At 43.0% G+C, this 15423-nt stretch overlaps 1 protein-coding gene across 1 annotated transcript in view; it reads left to right on the top strand.

The window, feature by feature from the left end:
* Positions 1-716: 716 nt before the first annotated feature.
* Positions 717-15423, top strand: part of ZFHX3 (zinc finger homeobox 3) — a 276951-nt gene continuing 262244 nt past the window's right edge. Inside the window, exon 1 of the mRNA XM_047712137.1 lies at positions 717-788. The gene's annotated coding sequence lies outside the window, so the exon portion shown is untranslated. The remainder of the gene's footprint in view (positions 789-15423) is intronic.

The following is a 15423-nucleotide window of genomic DNA, read 5'->3' as shown; positions in this document are numbered from 1 at the left end:
CCTCCAACCCTTGCACGGCCCTTGACTTGCCAGGTGTTCTGGTTTGAAACTCAGGAGTTTAGAGCCAGGAGCGGGCCGGGACTCACCCACAACGCCATGCCGGCTACACCCGGGCTGTCTGCACCCCAGCCCGGCTCGACTTCGTACTATTAGTAGCTTGTTTTTCTAAGCCCTAAAATTCATTTTCTTTTCCCGCCTTGCTTCCAGAAAAATAAATAAAAGTGAACACATCACTCATTTAAGACGAGGAATGGAATCCAGGGTGCGTTTTTCTTTCTATTTTTGTGATTAGTTAGAATTTTCCTGGGAACGCGGCCAGGAGGGCATTATGGTGAGATAATGTCCTGTATTTAATCAGTGTGGCCATGGCGAACTGTGTTCCATGGGGAGAGGCCGAGTTAACGCATCCTCCTCCGTCCCGTCTTTCAGGATGCGTCGGTCCAGCCCGAGATGAAGACGAGATTGACAGGTGGCAGGGCTCCAGGCTTGCGTGAAGGCCCCCGGGTGCACAGAATGCGGCCGTGACTCATCGTCTTCACGCAGGCCCCGTCTGCTCTGAGAGCCCTGAAACCCCCAAAAGAGCTAAGGGAAAGGGCCCCACACCTGACCAAAGTGATCAACCTTGTGCACCGCGAACGCTTCTGGAGTCGGCCCCTGCAGCTTTCAGGCATCTGTTGGCCCGGCCAGGCTTTTTGGCTTCCAAACGTGCATCTCTCCCCTTGACATCCCAAACACAGTGGGTGCAAGGGAAGCACAAGGCTGCTGAGTGAACCTGAAGTCGGCCACAGGTAGGACCAGATCAGCTTTTTAACTCTGCATGTTCACCGTCGCCCGGGGAGCCCCCAGAACCTCTGCTGGAGGCCACGGCTGGTGGTTTGCTGTTTTCAGAGTCAGTCTTGTTTTCCTAGATGGTTGAGCCATCATGGAAGAATGGAAGAGTCCCTGGCCGTGGTAGTATAGAAAAGGGGATCTCTGAGAGATGTCTTAGAGAGATGTCTGAAAGGAAGGAAGAAAATGAGGACCCAGGAATAAAGGAGAACAGATTTAACCTCAAGGAAGGGAGCACAGAGAATAGGTAAATGGATGCAGACTGACCTTTCTCTGCAATTAAGCACTGGTGGCCGGGAAAACAGGAGAGTGTGGGGAGCACAGAGCCTTTCACATTTACTGCTGTCCCTGTTAAGTGTGGGGTCTGCGGGAGCCGTCTGTTCAGGTAAGGGCAGCGGAGAGAACAGGATGCCCCAAGCAACCCATAAATAGCAGGGTGAAGACAAAGTGTTTATTACTTAGCCTCATGAAACCCATATAAGTGCTCTCCCAGGGTGTGAGAGAGCAAGAGCATGTGTGAGCGGGCCCGTGTGTGTCCCGGGAGTGGGAGTCCCAGAGCCAGTGTTCGCGCTTGGCTTGATTCTATGAAGGCATCTATTTGATGGAACGTACTGGAACAGTTCATAGCCAGCCCAGCAAACCTTGTGTGGAGACAGAGCTTTCTTTTTCTCTTCCCTTTTCCTGTTTGCAGTGAGAATGAGGCCTTTCTCTTCTCAGCCCTTTGCTCTCCCCAAAGTTGTCTCACGAGGTCATTGCCAGCTGACAGGCTTCCTTTCAGTGCAAGGTTTGGATGGAAACAATGCTCTGTTTCTGGGGGGGGCTGGTGAGGCTCTGGGCCTATTCCCGACAAGGCTGCCTTCAATTGAAATGGGTTATTGTTTCAGTAGGCCTTTTGGTCTCTGCAGACAACTCAGTCTATGTGGTGCAGGACTTTATCCTTTCGTGTGTGTGTGTGTGTACACACACATACGTATGTATATGCGTATATATATGTGTATATATATACACACATATATACGTATGTGTGTGTACACACACACACACATGTATGTATATGTGTGTGTGTGTATATACATGTTCTGAGAATGAAGAAGTACTTTCAAAAACTATACATTGCAATTGCACTACTGGGTATTTACCCTAAAGATACAAAGATAAAAACGTGATCCAAAGGGGCACATGTATATACATATATGCGTATACGTATATATGTGTGTATATATACATACGCACACACACATATATAATACTTTTGAACAGCAGAAGGGTTTAAGATCATCACGTTTGGTTTCAAGCCAGCTTTAGCCACTCACCAGCTGTGTGTCCGTGGTTGAATTACTTCCCTCTCCTGCTGGGCATTAGCAGCTTCAGTTCAGACTAATCTATCTCTAAGGTACCTTCTAGTTCATTCTTTGACCCTGTTGTTGTGTGATACTGTACTACCATGTTTGACAATGAGCCTAAAACCCCTTTTTGGAATAACTTACACACCAACAGAACTGATTTCTAAGAGCCGTCAAGGATATGTGCAGAGTGTTCCACTGGGTCTCCTGAATACTGAATTTATTGGTTTGCAAAGGTGAATGGAAAGTAGAAGAGATCTGTGTTGCAAGTCCTCGCATCTTGAAAAATCTTTATTGATGTACTCAGGGTTGTCATCTGTAATAATCTTTGTCTCCAGTGGATAATGTTCTGAGAATGAAGAAGTACTTTCAAAAACTATACATTGCAATTGCACTACTGGGTATTTACCCTAAAGATACAAAGATACAAACGTAGTGATCCGAAGGGGCACATGCACCCGAATGTTTATAGCAGCAATGTCCACAATAGCCACACTATGGAAAGAACCTAGATGTCCATCAACAGATGAATGGATAAAGAAGATGTAGTGTATATATGTATGTATATATGTATGTATATATATAAATATATATATACATATATACGTATATATATACGTATATATATCTTTACGTATATCTTTGTATATACATATATATATATATATATATATATATACACAATGGAATACTATGCAGCCATCAAAAGAAATGAAATCTTGCCATTTGCGATGACATGGATGGAACTAGAGGGTGTTATGCTTAGCGAAATAAGTCAGTCGGAGAAAGACAACTATCATATGATCTCCCTGATATGAGGAAGTGGAGATGCAACGTTGGGGGTTTGGGGGTAGGAAAAGAATAAATGAAACAAGATGGGATTGGGAGGGAGACAAACCATAAGAGACAATCTCACAAAACAAACTGAAGGTTGCTGGGGGGAGGGGGGTTGGGAGAGGGTGGTGGGGTTATGGACATTGGGGAGGGTATGTGCTATGGTGAGTGCTGTGAAGTGTGTAAACCTGGCGATTCACAGACCTGTACCCTGGGGCTAAACATACATTATATGTTTATAAAAAATAAAAAAAATTTAATTAAAAAAAAAAAAGAGATTTAGGAGTGCCCGGGTGGCTCAGTGGGTTAAACCTCTGCCTTCAGCTCGTGTCATGATCTCAGGGTCCTGGGATCCAGCCCCGTGTAGGGCTCTCTGCTCAGCAGGGAGCCTGCTTCCTCCTCTCTCTCTCTGCCTGCCTCTTTGCCTGCTTTTGATCTCTGTCAAATAAATACATACATAATCTTAAAAAAAAAAAACTATACATTGGGAATTTCTCAATGAGACCCACTCCCCTTTCCAGCTCTGCAGACTCTTTCATCTGATGAGATCAGCTAAAAGATTAAAGGAATTCACCAAAACTAAGATTGACTATTTTTGACCATTACTCATAATGATCAAACATCATAATACCAAATTCCAGAGGCCTTGGAGGAAGCAGTAGGGTAGTGACAAGACTTAGCAAGGCCCAGCCTCTAGGATGCAAGGAACCCTCTGGCATAGCCAGCCAGCACCAGGCTGGCTCTACAGAAATGTCGCCAACACAGAACCGTGTGCCTGCCTTCCAGGAAGGTAAGTCCGTAGCTTGGCGGAGAGAGAGAGGGATTCCCTGGGGTTCTACCAATAAGTGAAATGGGAATCACAGCCCCTACAGCCCCTGAAGGCCATTGGCAATTCCTTGGAAATTTCCAGGAGGTGGTCTCTCCCAGGCTGGCTGGTCACTGTCCTTTTTGGAAGAGCCTCACGCTGGAATCTGCCTGAGTCAGTAGTACTTAACTGCTTTTTAAGCCTTCCTACCAACTTTCTTTCCTTCCACAAACGCTTATTGACTATATACTATGTGGCAGACACTGTGCAGGGTGCACAGTACTCATAAACTAGAACAAATGGTCCCCGAGCTCAAAGTTTTCAGCCATGGGAAAGAGATAATCAGGTAGACAAAAAAATCACCAAGATAGTTAAATAAAGTTGTATACACCAAACTTGGAGAGCACAGAGTAGAAAGAAAGCAATGCAGCCTGGTGAGGGGGTCCTGGAGAAGATGTTTCTGGTAGATACTGAAGGAGAAGAGGGAAGGCATTCCCAGCAGAGGAAACACAGCCTAATTGGAAATCGTGGGTAGAAGTTTTATGAATCACATTTAGGATGGGGGAAGGAATCGAGGCTGAAGATGAGTTTGAGGACCTCCAGCCTCAAAGCAACCACAGCTTGGGCTTAGAAACACTTTTCATCCCTATACCCTGCAGACAATTCCCCAGGCCTGGACATTGGTAGGAGGAGTCTCCAAATCTTGCTGGTCATTAATAAAAGACATGATGATCATTATTAAGACCTGCAGGTCAGTCTCCCAGAGTGACATCCTACTTCATATTCTGTGACTGCAAGGAGGAAAGCCCTGCCTGGTGCATTCATCCTATCGAGAAATGAATCTTGATTCACTGGGCTTCTGTTGTCAGAGACCAGACCTGATTTATGACAGCCAGAGGAGTGTCAATGGGTAGTACGGTCAATGCCTCCATGATTTCATCACAGTAGAGTCCTCGATGTTTCTTATATTAGACCCTTTGTTCAGTGATACAGTTGGTTTCATGTTGGCCCAACTCTCTCCTGTTTGCTTTCCCTTTGGTAAAGATGTGCATTGAGTCAAGAGATGCAAGTACATTTTGTGAAAATGTAATACCCCCTTTGCCTTTGGAAGTAGGCATAAGACTAGGGAGGCTACTGAAATCCAGCCCCAGGGCTGCATTAATATCTATATGTAGAAATGCCACCTAATTCAAAGCCTTCCAATGAGCCTTACCTTTCTGCTTCTGGCTCTCTCTGGCTACTTCCCACCCCTACACTCTGACCATGGAGATTAAGTAGTATGACTTCACTTTCAGAACCAAGACTCTCCAATGACTAGCCAACATGACCAGCACTGTAGGGGTTAGAAGATCAGCTTCTTGTGATAAGATGACCTCTTATGAGTGTTTCTGTCATCCGAAACTGATAACTCTTTGTCTATATATTTGACTGCCCTGACCTTCAAGACCTACTTTGGAATGTTTTAAACTTCATTTGATTATCTGGATTTGTGACCCCACCATCTACTCTGACTTACCATACCTACCCGGTCCCTAAAGCCCTGGGTATAAAGCCCTAAGCCTCATTTGCCCTACTAATACCTCCCTTGTTCTCCATGCTTCAATGTGATACTAAGTCAGACTTCATTTAGATGATTCCTTTTGTATTCTAGGCGATGTGTAATCTTAGAGATGGTGAAGGCAGGCATATGAAATAAATGAAAGTCCAGCTTAGCTGATAAACTTTTTGTCCCCTACAGCTTGAAATATTCCCTGATCTTTGAACCGCATTAAATGTCCTAATGTATTAGCATTTGGGAACGCTATCTTTTACTACTGGAAAGAGCCCAGACTGATATGAACAAAGTGATCTTTTCCATGAAAGAAGACATATGAATGCCACTTGCTTATAGAGACCCATGGGATTCTCGTCTGTCATCCTCCATTTTTAATTAGAGTTGTAATCATCTCTCAAGGGGCATCTGGAGACTTCATTAAATCTACCAGTTTCCCTATGATCTATAAAACTGGTGGTGTTTAAAATCCTGGTCAAATAAAAAATAGCAGGAAGTTGGGAAAAAGGTATCTGTCCTCTAGGAGGTTCAGGTAAAGTGAATTCCCCTTTCATTTTATAGAACTAAGACTGACTTTTCTGCAGTCAGCACCAAAAAGCACCCTTTCCAGTTGGTACATTTGCTTCATGTCCACCTCACATTCCTTGAGCCTTAAGTCTCCAGTTACATCATTAGCAGCTGTGGTTCAGGGCTTTTTTATGACCATGAACATGGCTCACTGATGCTCCTTGCACGATTCTACCAAGCCTGCATTCCTTCATCTGTCGACAAAGAGTCTGCCTTCTGAGCAAAGTTCACTAAGAGCCTTTCCAGTAAACTACTCTGAAGTAAAACGTATAGCTATTAGGAGTTTTCCAGAACCTCTCTACTACCTCTCTAGCCCACTAGATAGGTCTTCCAGTCTCACTATAGAACTGCAAAATATCTTACAGTGTTTGTGACCTATGGGTTACTTCACAGATCCCCATCAGGTAGCTCCCTTTGAGACGTATCAGTCTTTGCAGGTTTTGCACTAGAACCATAGTCCTAGACCAGGGATTCTCAGTAGTGGCACTGGATATTTTTTATTGAAAAAACTTCATTGATATAATTATGATTGGCATGTTGAGCCAGATAATTCTTTATTGGTTGAGAAAGGCTGTCCTGTGCTTTGGTAGTTAGCAGCATCCCTGGCTTCTACCCACTAAATGCCAGTGGTCCGTGTTCCTGAGTTGTAACAAGTAAGAACGTCTCCAGACATTGACAGATATCCCTGGGGCAAAGAGGCAAAGTCACCCCCCTAGTTGAGAATCACTGCCCTGTGTCTCATGCAGAACAAGTAAGTAGACCTGCATCTATCTGGCTTTCCCAAAGGAGAACATTTTCCAATGTTCTGGAGTATTTATGGACTATTCTCTGATCTACAAAAAATAGGAAAGACAAAATACAACCATGAAGAAGGTCACATGAGCCATAGAAAACACAAGACTTGCCATCATTTCATTTACAGTTGTTCTTATGAATCAGAGGATTACTCAGATGTGTTAGCAGTTGTGATATAGAGGGAAGCTAGATTTCCTTGTCCAGCATCTCATGTCCTATTGATCCACTTTGTCTGTGTCATCACAAGAGGTTTTGTTAGAATGAAGCCCATAATATGTTTGCATGTTATGCTGACTTAGGTGGCTCCAAGAAGCCAAGGATTTTCTCTTTTTTAAAAAAAAAATTTATTTATTTACTTTAGGTGGGGGAGGGACAGAGGGAGAAAGAGAATCCTCAAGCAGACTCCCTGCTGAGCGCAGAGCCCAGTGTGAGGATAAATCCCAGGACCCTGAGATCATGACCTGAGCCGAAATCAAGAGTTGGCTGCTTCACCAACAAAGCCACTCGGGCACAGCGCCAAGGTTTTTCTGAAATGCACTTTCCCATGTCTCATTTGGTCATTGCCACAGATTCTAGTAAAGTTGTAATGTTTTAGAAACCGTGTCATCATTTCTCAGTGTTTTCATCACACTGCATCTCAAAGAATGCCTTTATTCTGACAAGCTCATTTGAATGGGCAGTAACTAAAAGAAATAATTGGGCCTGTGGAGATCTGTCCACTTCCTTCATGCCTAAGAAGCATAGTCTCCTAATATTCACTACAGAGTCTGCTTTCATCTTGTACGAAGAGGTAAAGTGGGACGCCTGGGTGGCTCAGTTGGTTAAGCAGCTGCCTTCGGCTCAGGTCATGATCCCAGCATCCTGGGATCGAGTCCCACATCAGGCTCCTTGCTCATCAGGGAGCCTGCTTCTCCCTCTGCCTCTGCCTGCCATTCTGTCTGCCTGTGCTTGCTCTCTCTCCCTCTCTCTCTCTGACAAATAAATAAATAAATAAATCTTTAAAAAAAAAAAAAGGTAAAGTAAGTTAGTGGGAATAAAACGTAAAATTCATTCATTCATTCAAAGAAAAGTTTTCAAAGAAAAGTAGGACATTGTGCTAGTTACCATGAGGTATTTAGAGACACATAAGATACAACTTCCAAGTCGAAGGGTCCAAGAGCTCTTTTCTAGTAGTTGAGTCAAAATGTGGACAAGAACATTTGTAATGCCTCAGTGCCATAGGCATTCAGAACAAGATCACAGGAAAAGGAGGATTCTGCACATGATACTCCATCGCCTGGCCACAGATTCTAGGAGGCATATGTAAATGACCCTTAAGAATACTTCATTTTCTTCTTTGACATGACAACAGATCAGGGAAATATAGAAGACAAAGAACAGGTGGGGTTTACCAAGGCATTTGGCAACTTGGCAAAGGACAGTTTGTCCACTTATCTTATGCAGAAAAGATGAAGTAGGAGATTGGTAGTGATTCCAGGGTCCTGGTAACCGGCCCTGTGCTGGGCTCCCTGCTCAGTGGAGAGCTTGCTTCTCCCTCTCCCACCGCCTGCCATTCTGCCTGGTTGCGCTCTCTCTCTGGGTTGGGGGGAGGGGGAGGAGTTTGGTAGAACTGGTTGACCATGGTTGGTGTCAGCGTGAAGGGAGATTCTGAGTGCTGTGACATTTAGGTTTTTCATCTTTATCCATGTGTGGTTGTCATGAAGTCCTATGTTGCAGAAGAAAAAGTCCAACAGATTTTGATAGGCCAAGGCAATGAACCAAATCTAACAAGACAAAATATAATGCATGAAAATGGAAATTCTTGTCTTGGATCCAAAAATCCATCTGCGAAACATGGGGGCTAGGTGCAGGGTTGACAACAGATGTTGAGAGAGCATCCCCCCTGCACCAGGTTTTGTGTGCATTAAGAATCATCTGGCACTCTTGTTTAAAATGTGTATTCCAGGGCGCCTGGGTGGCTCAGTGGATTAAGCCGCTGCCTTTGGCTCAGGTCATGATCTCAGGGTCCTGGGATCGAGTCCCGCATCGGGCTCTCTGCTCAGCAGGGTGCCTGCTTCCCTCTCTCTCTCTCTCTCTCTCTCTGCCTGCCTCTCCGTCTACTTGTGATCTCTCTCTGTCAAATAAATAAATAAAATCTTAAATAAAATAAAATAAAATAAAATGTGTATTCCACCCCCCAAAATAATAAAAATAAAATAAATTTCCCAGGTGTCACTGCATCCCCGCCCCTATTGTTAGATTCAATAAGACTGAGGTGCCAAGAATCAGCAATTATTAAGGCTTCCTGGGTCATTCAGAAATAGAAGCTTAGGGCCCACACTCTGTGAACCACTATCTTAGAGGTTTAAGTTGATAGTGGGAGGATTCAACAATTGTATTGAGCAAAGTGTAATTAGGAGAACAGAGGAGGGGATAACCCAGCTCTACTATTAGAGGTGGAGGAGCAGAGGAAGCTCAGACACTACCCTTTGAGTCAAACTGAAAACAAGGAAGCAAAAGAACTCAGAATCAGGTCTTGTAAAGACCAGTTGAAGGAACTGGTAGTGCCTAGCTCAGAAAGATTGGAAAGAAGAGGACAGGACAGAAGAAAGACTGTGTCAGGGAATTAGACTTGATCTGGGTGGTCTCAAAAGGTGACACAAGGGACCAGTGGGCAAGAGCTACAGGAAAATCGCTCCATGCTCAAAATAATGGCCATCTTTCTCCAGTAGTCAGAGCTGTCCACAGGGCTGGGGGTGTTCCATCATGGACCGGAGAACATGTCTTTTAAGAAGTCAGGTAGTTGAGGCGCCTGGGTGGCTCAGTGGGTTAAAGCCTCTGCCTTCGGCTCGGGTCATGATCCCAGGGTCCTGGGATCGAGCCCCACATCGGGCTCTCTGCTCAGCAGGGAGCCTGCTTCCCCCCCTCTCTCTGCCTGCCTCTCTGCCTACTTGTGATCTCTCTCTCTCTCTCTCTCTCAAATAAATGAATAAAATCTTTAAAAAAAAATAAGTCGGGTAGTAAATAGAAGGGTAGGTGGTAGAATCAGGGAAAGTTTTGTTTTTTGTTTTGTTTTAGTAGGAGAGAATAGAGCATGTATAGTTTTCCAAATATAAGTGGATTGATTAAAGAAAGATAGGAGAGTGGTGGGGATAGGCATGCCATGGAGACAGGAGTAGGGAGAGAGAAATAAGAAGTGGGGGAACGGAGGGACCTATAAAGATCAGGCTTTAGAGCCCAGGAAAGATATGTGGTAGAAGCAAGGTAGAATAAGAGAAAGGAGGTAATGGGTAAGGATACGAAGGCATTTTATGGTAGAGAAGAGGGTGCAGAGCAAGATACTTTAAGGTAATGCCATGGACCAGTTGATGAAATTCATTCCAATCTCAGTTTCAAGAAATAAGGGTTTGAAATCTTCTGCTGTGAATTAAGAAAGAATACAGTTGGTGGGAGCTGGAGGAGTATGGAAAAGGTATGAAGTAGCAGGTTTGGGGAATTTGTTCAGGAGTCAGCAACCATCTGTGATTGGCTAGCACATTCTAGAACACCACAGAAGGTATAGTCAACTCAAGGTCTTTATGTCCTCAGCAGTGTTGAGCAATCTGGAGGCTAAAGTGAGAGGCAGGTAGCTGGGATAACCTGGACTGGGAATCAGCCTGGTGCACCCAAGTAAGAACACAGGAGCTTAAAATTTCAGGCTCACAAAGATTGGTAAATACCAGGCTTTGACCTGTCAAGAGCCTCTTCAGAGGCTTTAGAAAAGCATCTGTCTCCATTAAACTTAGAAACCCCAAGTCCTAGAGATACCCAGAAGCACCCAAGATATCTGAATTTCATCTCAAGGATGTGGCCTTTGTGTTCCCATCTTGGTTTTTACAGAGTTGGGTCTGTGGTGACTTTAAGGTTGCATGCATACAGTGTGCTTTCTAGAAACACTGAGTTTTTATTAAACTCTGAGATTTTAGGAAGTGTGCAGACCCCATGGCTGCTGTAATTTATGTTAGAAGGTATAAACTTAGAAGTTTTTCACATCGTTTTTCTCATTTTTCTCATTTACTTCCCAGTGGATTTTCAATATATTTCTGGAAAATAATGGCTTTGACTTGCATGAGACCTAGGAGATGGACACAATCTGAAGATTTACCATACCTGTCTTTGAGCTTGAGCCCATTCAGTTCAGAAATCCATTCAGATCATATCTAAATCCATGGGCGAGATCTAGAAACAGGCCTATCAAAGTAGAGGTCTTAAGCTTTGACTGTTTGCTTCCTCATTGTTTTCACATGATCAACTTTTAAATATGACTTAAATGCTGGTAGAAACACCTCTTTTTTAAGTAGATTTTTTGGAGGGTGAAGTTTTATTTAAATAAGGGAATCTGTTGTTGTTGGCTAAAATCATGGGAGAGTAACTTCATTTTTAAGAACTTGGAAAGACTGAAAAGAAACAAGATTAATGCCTCTATTTTTAAAAAAGCAAAGAGGAAGTTTGTAATGTCCTAATCTGGAACTTTACCTGGAAAAAAATGATTGCCAAATCACTTCTAGAATAATCTGCAGTGAATACAGTGTTGGGAACTTATATCACTTGACAGAAAAAGTCCTGTCAAACTGATTCATTTCCTTCCATGAAAAAGTAACAAGATTTTAGTAGATTGAGGGGAAATGATAAATGTAATCTATATTTTATTTAGCAAGATGCTTGAACCTGCTCCATCTAACATTTCAGTCGATAAATTCAAAAAATTGGGGCATTGGCATTAGATGTCTTGGGGGCAATTGAGATCCTATCATGGGGTCTGGATTTAATAGCACATCCTTTTTGTAATGGGGGAAACGTTACCTGATTTGCTTTAAGAGGGAGACATAGAAATGATAGTAACTTACCCCAAAAGCATCCTTCATGCTCTGAAAAAAATTATCTGATATGTTTGTCATTCATGGTTTTGATTAGATATGCTCAAAAGATTGGTTATGAATATCTATTTTTTATAAAATAAGAAAAAAAAAGATGCCGCTCACAGTCATTCATATAACCTACTTGTACATCCTCCTGAAAATTCCCCAAGAACTTCCTGACAGAATCAGTTCTCAGGCCCCTCTATCACCAAAGAAGGGGGAAAAATAAGAGGAAACAATAACTCTGAAAGCAAGTGAGTTGTGTGGAAATAAATCTGTCATACTCTGTAATTCCAAAAGGGAAAGATACTTCTGGAAATTCTCTTCTGGCCTAGGAAAGAATCTGTTTCTAGAAATGGTGATGATATTGTGTTGATGATTATTCTTTGGATTTACATATCTCCTGTGCTGCAGGGAGCCCACGCACCTCGATAACTTGTGTCATTTTTAACTATTAATCTTCACAAAACCCTCCCTGAGGAAGTCTGCAAGTGGTTGCTTGCATTCCTCATTTCAGTAACCGTATGCCCAGAATTAGGTATATCAGATGCCTGTATATGGAGAAAACTTGTCCTTGATAATATGTCTTTTATCTCTGTCTTTTTCCCAATATTGGTTCCCCCCCTTTCTGAAAGTAGAGCGTTCCTGCGAAAACTTTCATAAGCCAAAATGGCGTAAAGAGAAGCAGCAGTTACCATTAATTTATATGGAAAAATCTTTGAATGTTTCCAGACCCCAAAAATAACCTCTCTTAGGCTTTTCTGTTACCTTAGGACACATCAGGCTAATGGATGCACAAAATAAATCGAGACAAAGCACAGATGCTCACAGACACAGTTCAAAGCTCTGGCAGCTGGGGCCAAGATGCTGAGAACAGATCTGGAAGGAGCTTGGCGGGGCTGCTCTGGCTGCTTGGGGTGCGTGTTGCCTCTGTTAATGGCTTACTGCAAAACAAATGGTCAACGCTATTTTTGCTTTTCACCTTTTTCCGCAAAAGTGAAAATTGTTTTCGTGTGTCTTTCGGCTAGTAAAAATAGGTAGTAGGTCTTTTGTAAAAGCAATGTAGAGTAATGTGAAGTTTTGAGAGGCGAGGAATACCTGTGCTAACAGAGCGAGCCTGGAACCCAGTAGTGCCTGGAAAGAAATGTCTTGGATCTGTGCGAGGCTATCTAGTTTTGTACAGCACGCTCAAAGTCGTTTGCTCGTCACACTCCAGCCTCGCAGGTGCACACAGGTGAGCGGCATCAGGACAATTTTAACCATTTCTACCTCGTGTTGAACACCTGCCAGGTGCCAGCCATTGTGACAGACACTTTATATTAAGCATCTCACTTGATCTTCCAACAGCTCTGTAGGGTATGTACTGTTGTCTCCATTTTACCAGGAGAAAACACAGTCCAGCTATAATTAACGTACTGGAGCCCATCAACTCTCATTGGCAGAGCTGGGACCAGAACCCAAGTCTCGGGAGATCTTTGCACTCTAAGTTTTAAGAAAAGACTTTGATTCTTCCAGGTAGTTATGAAACTCTTTTCTGGTATTATTTACTTTTCTGCATGTTTTAAAAACTGCTGGCTGCTTTTTGTATTGTATATCTCTGCAAGGTATGACTCCCTCTAGCCTGCAGGCCTTCATGCTTGACTGTAAGGCATGTCTTTCTTGTGTTAGCAGCCTCATCTCTCTGATGTCCTTCCCTGAGCAGGTCAGGAGAACGATTCTATGCTCTAGGTGTCAGCCAAAAAAACTGTATGTTCTATGGTGATTTGCCATGAGAGAGGGAAGTATTAGGTATCTCAATCATATTTTTAAAAATACACTGGTGATGAAAAGGGATTGTCCATCTGCCTTGTGTTATTATTATGCCATTTTAGCCCAACCCACAGGCTTAGCAGTTGAGATGGCTTCTTTTTTTTTTTTTCAAAGATTTTTATTTATTTATTTGCCAGAGAGAGAGGGAGAGAGAGAGCAAGCGAGCACAGGCAGACAGAGTGGCAGGCAGAGGCAGAGGGAGAAGCAGGCTCCCCGCTGAGCAAGGAGCCCCATGTGGGACTGGATCCCAGGGTGCTGGGATCAGGACCTGAGCCAAAGGCAGCCGCTTAACCAAGTGAGCCACCCAGGCGTCCCGAGATGGCTTCTTTTAATAAGTAATAATGAAGTAAGTAAGTATTTACAAAAAAAAAAACCCAGATCTCAGAAAATAATTCGTGAAAGTCTTAAACTTTATTCATTCATTCTGTGTTTTTTGAGCATCTCTCTATGCCCAGAACTGTTTTCCTCCTTGAATCATTATTAGCAATTTAGTGTCATCATCGTTGTCATCCTCCTCATCATCATCAACATTATCATTATCCTCCACTTCGCCACGGGCACATCAGAGTACCAATTAGCACTGTGGGCATTTATGGAGATGCATACAGAGTATACTCCATATGGTGCCTATCCTTGGGGAAGCAGGTGGGGTAACATAGCATGAATACAAATCTATTCATAAGTGTGTGTGCATTTCCACAGCATCACAGGTATTGAGTAGTGAAACAAACAGATCTTGTTGACTTTTCTTTTCTTTTTTTTTTTTTTTGGTGCCTGCCAACTAATCTGGGAAACCTCCCGAGAATATGAATATTGAGAAACTAGGTGAAGTCACCTCCAGTTTGGGCCTCTATAGGAGGAGGTGAGCCTGAGCTAAACTCAAGGATGGGAGGAGAACTTCCTGGACGTCCTTTCCCAGATCCCCTCCAAAGTTGAAAGACAACATATTAAAAAACCTAAACTCCCTCTGTATTTTTTGCATAATTCCCACCACGCTCTATCACTGCTCTCCACCACTCTGGGCTTTAGTTTGAGAAACACTGATAATTGACTAGGTAGTGTAGAATATGTAACAGAGTCATCTCAAGCCCATAGGGATTTTGGAACCTGGGCTCTATCCTATTCTTTTGTTTGTTTGTTTGTTTGTTTGTTTTAAAAGAAAATGTATTATTAGTTTCAGGGGTATCATATGTGCTTTTACTTCAGCCAGGGCCCCATAAATATGCATGGAGATGGTAAGAATGACATTGAGGCTCTGCATACCACTTTATTTGGGTTCTGAAACCACAAAAATCTTTTAATTGACCAACAGAGCTATCTACCTAATTGACAACTCAAAACAGCGAGTCCTTGGCCTCTAACATTTGGAAGTTTAAAATTAGAACTTGCACAAAATATTTAAAGAAATCCTGTAGAAAGTTCTGGATTCCCAGCATGTCTAAAGAGCATTTAGATCTTAACATGATTGAAGAGACCTATGACTGGACCTCCTCAAAAGACGCCCCCACTGCTGGCTTTGTACATCAACCTATGAGAAGGTCTCTCCAGAAGATGACCTTATAACATCTGAATTATCTCCTTACCGGCTGCCAGGCCTATTTAAATGTGTGCCGAAAATATTTTTTCAAGAAGTAGGAATGCATCTGAACACTGAAGAATAGTCTATTTTATTTATTTATTTTTAAAGATTTTATTTATTTATTGGACAGACAGATCACAAGTAGGGAAGAAGCAGGCAGAGAGAGAGGAGGAAGCAGGCGCCCTGCTAAGCAGAGAGCCCAATGCGGCACTCGATCCTAGGACCCTGGGATCATGACCTGAGCCGAAGGCAGAGGCTTTAACCCACTGAGCCACCTGGGTGCCCAGAACAGTACTATTTTAATGTTGAAGGTCCTACCCCTGGATTTTACTAGGGTCTTCAAACTGGATACTATATTCCTTTTTTTTTTTTTTTAAGATTTTATTTATTTATTTGACAGAGAGCGAGAGTGCAGGCACAAACAGGGGGATCAG

The sequence above is a fragment of the Lutra lutra genome, chromosome 17 (assembly GCF_902655055.1).
Source record: "Lutra lutra chromosome 17, mLutLut1.2, whole genome shotgun sequence".
Lineage (NCBI taxonomy): Eukaryota > Metazoa > Chordata > Mammalia > Carnivora > Mustelidae > Lutra > Lutra lutra.
This window is presented reverse-complemented; position numbering and strand designations above follow the sequence as displayed.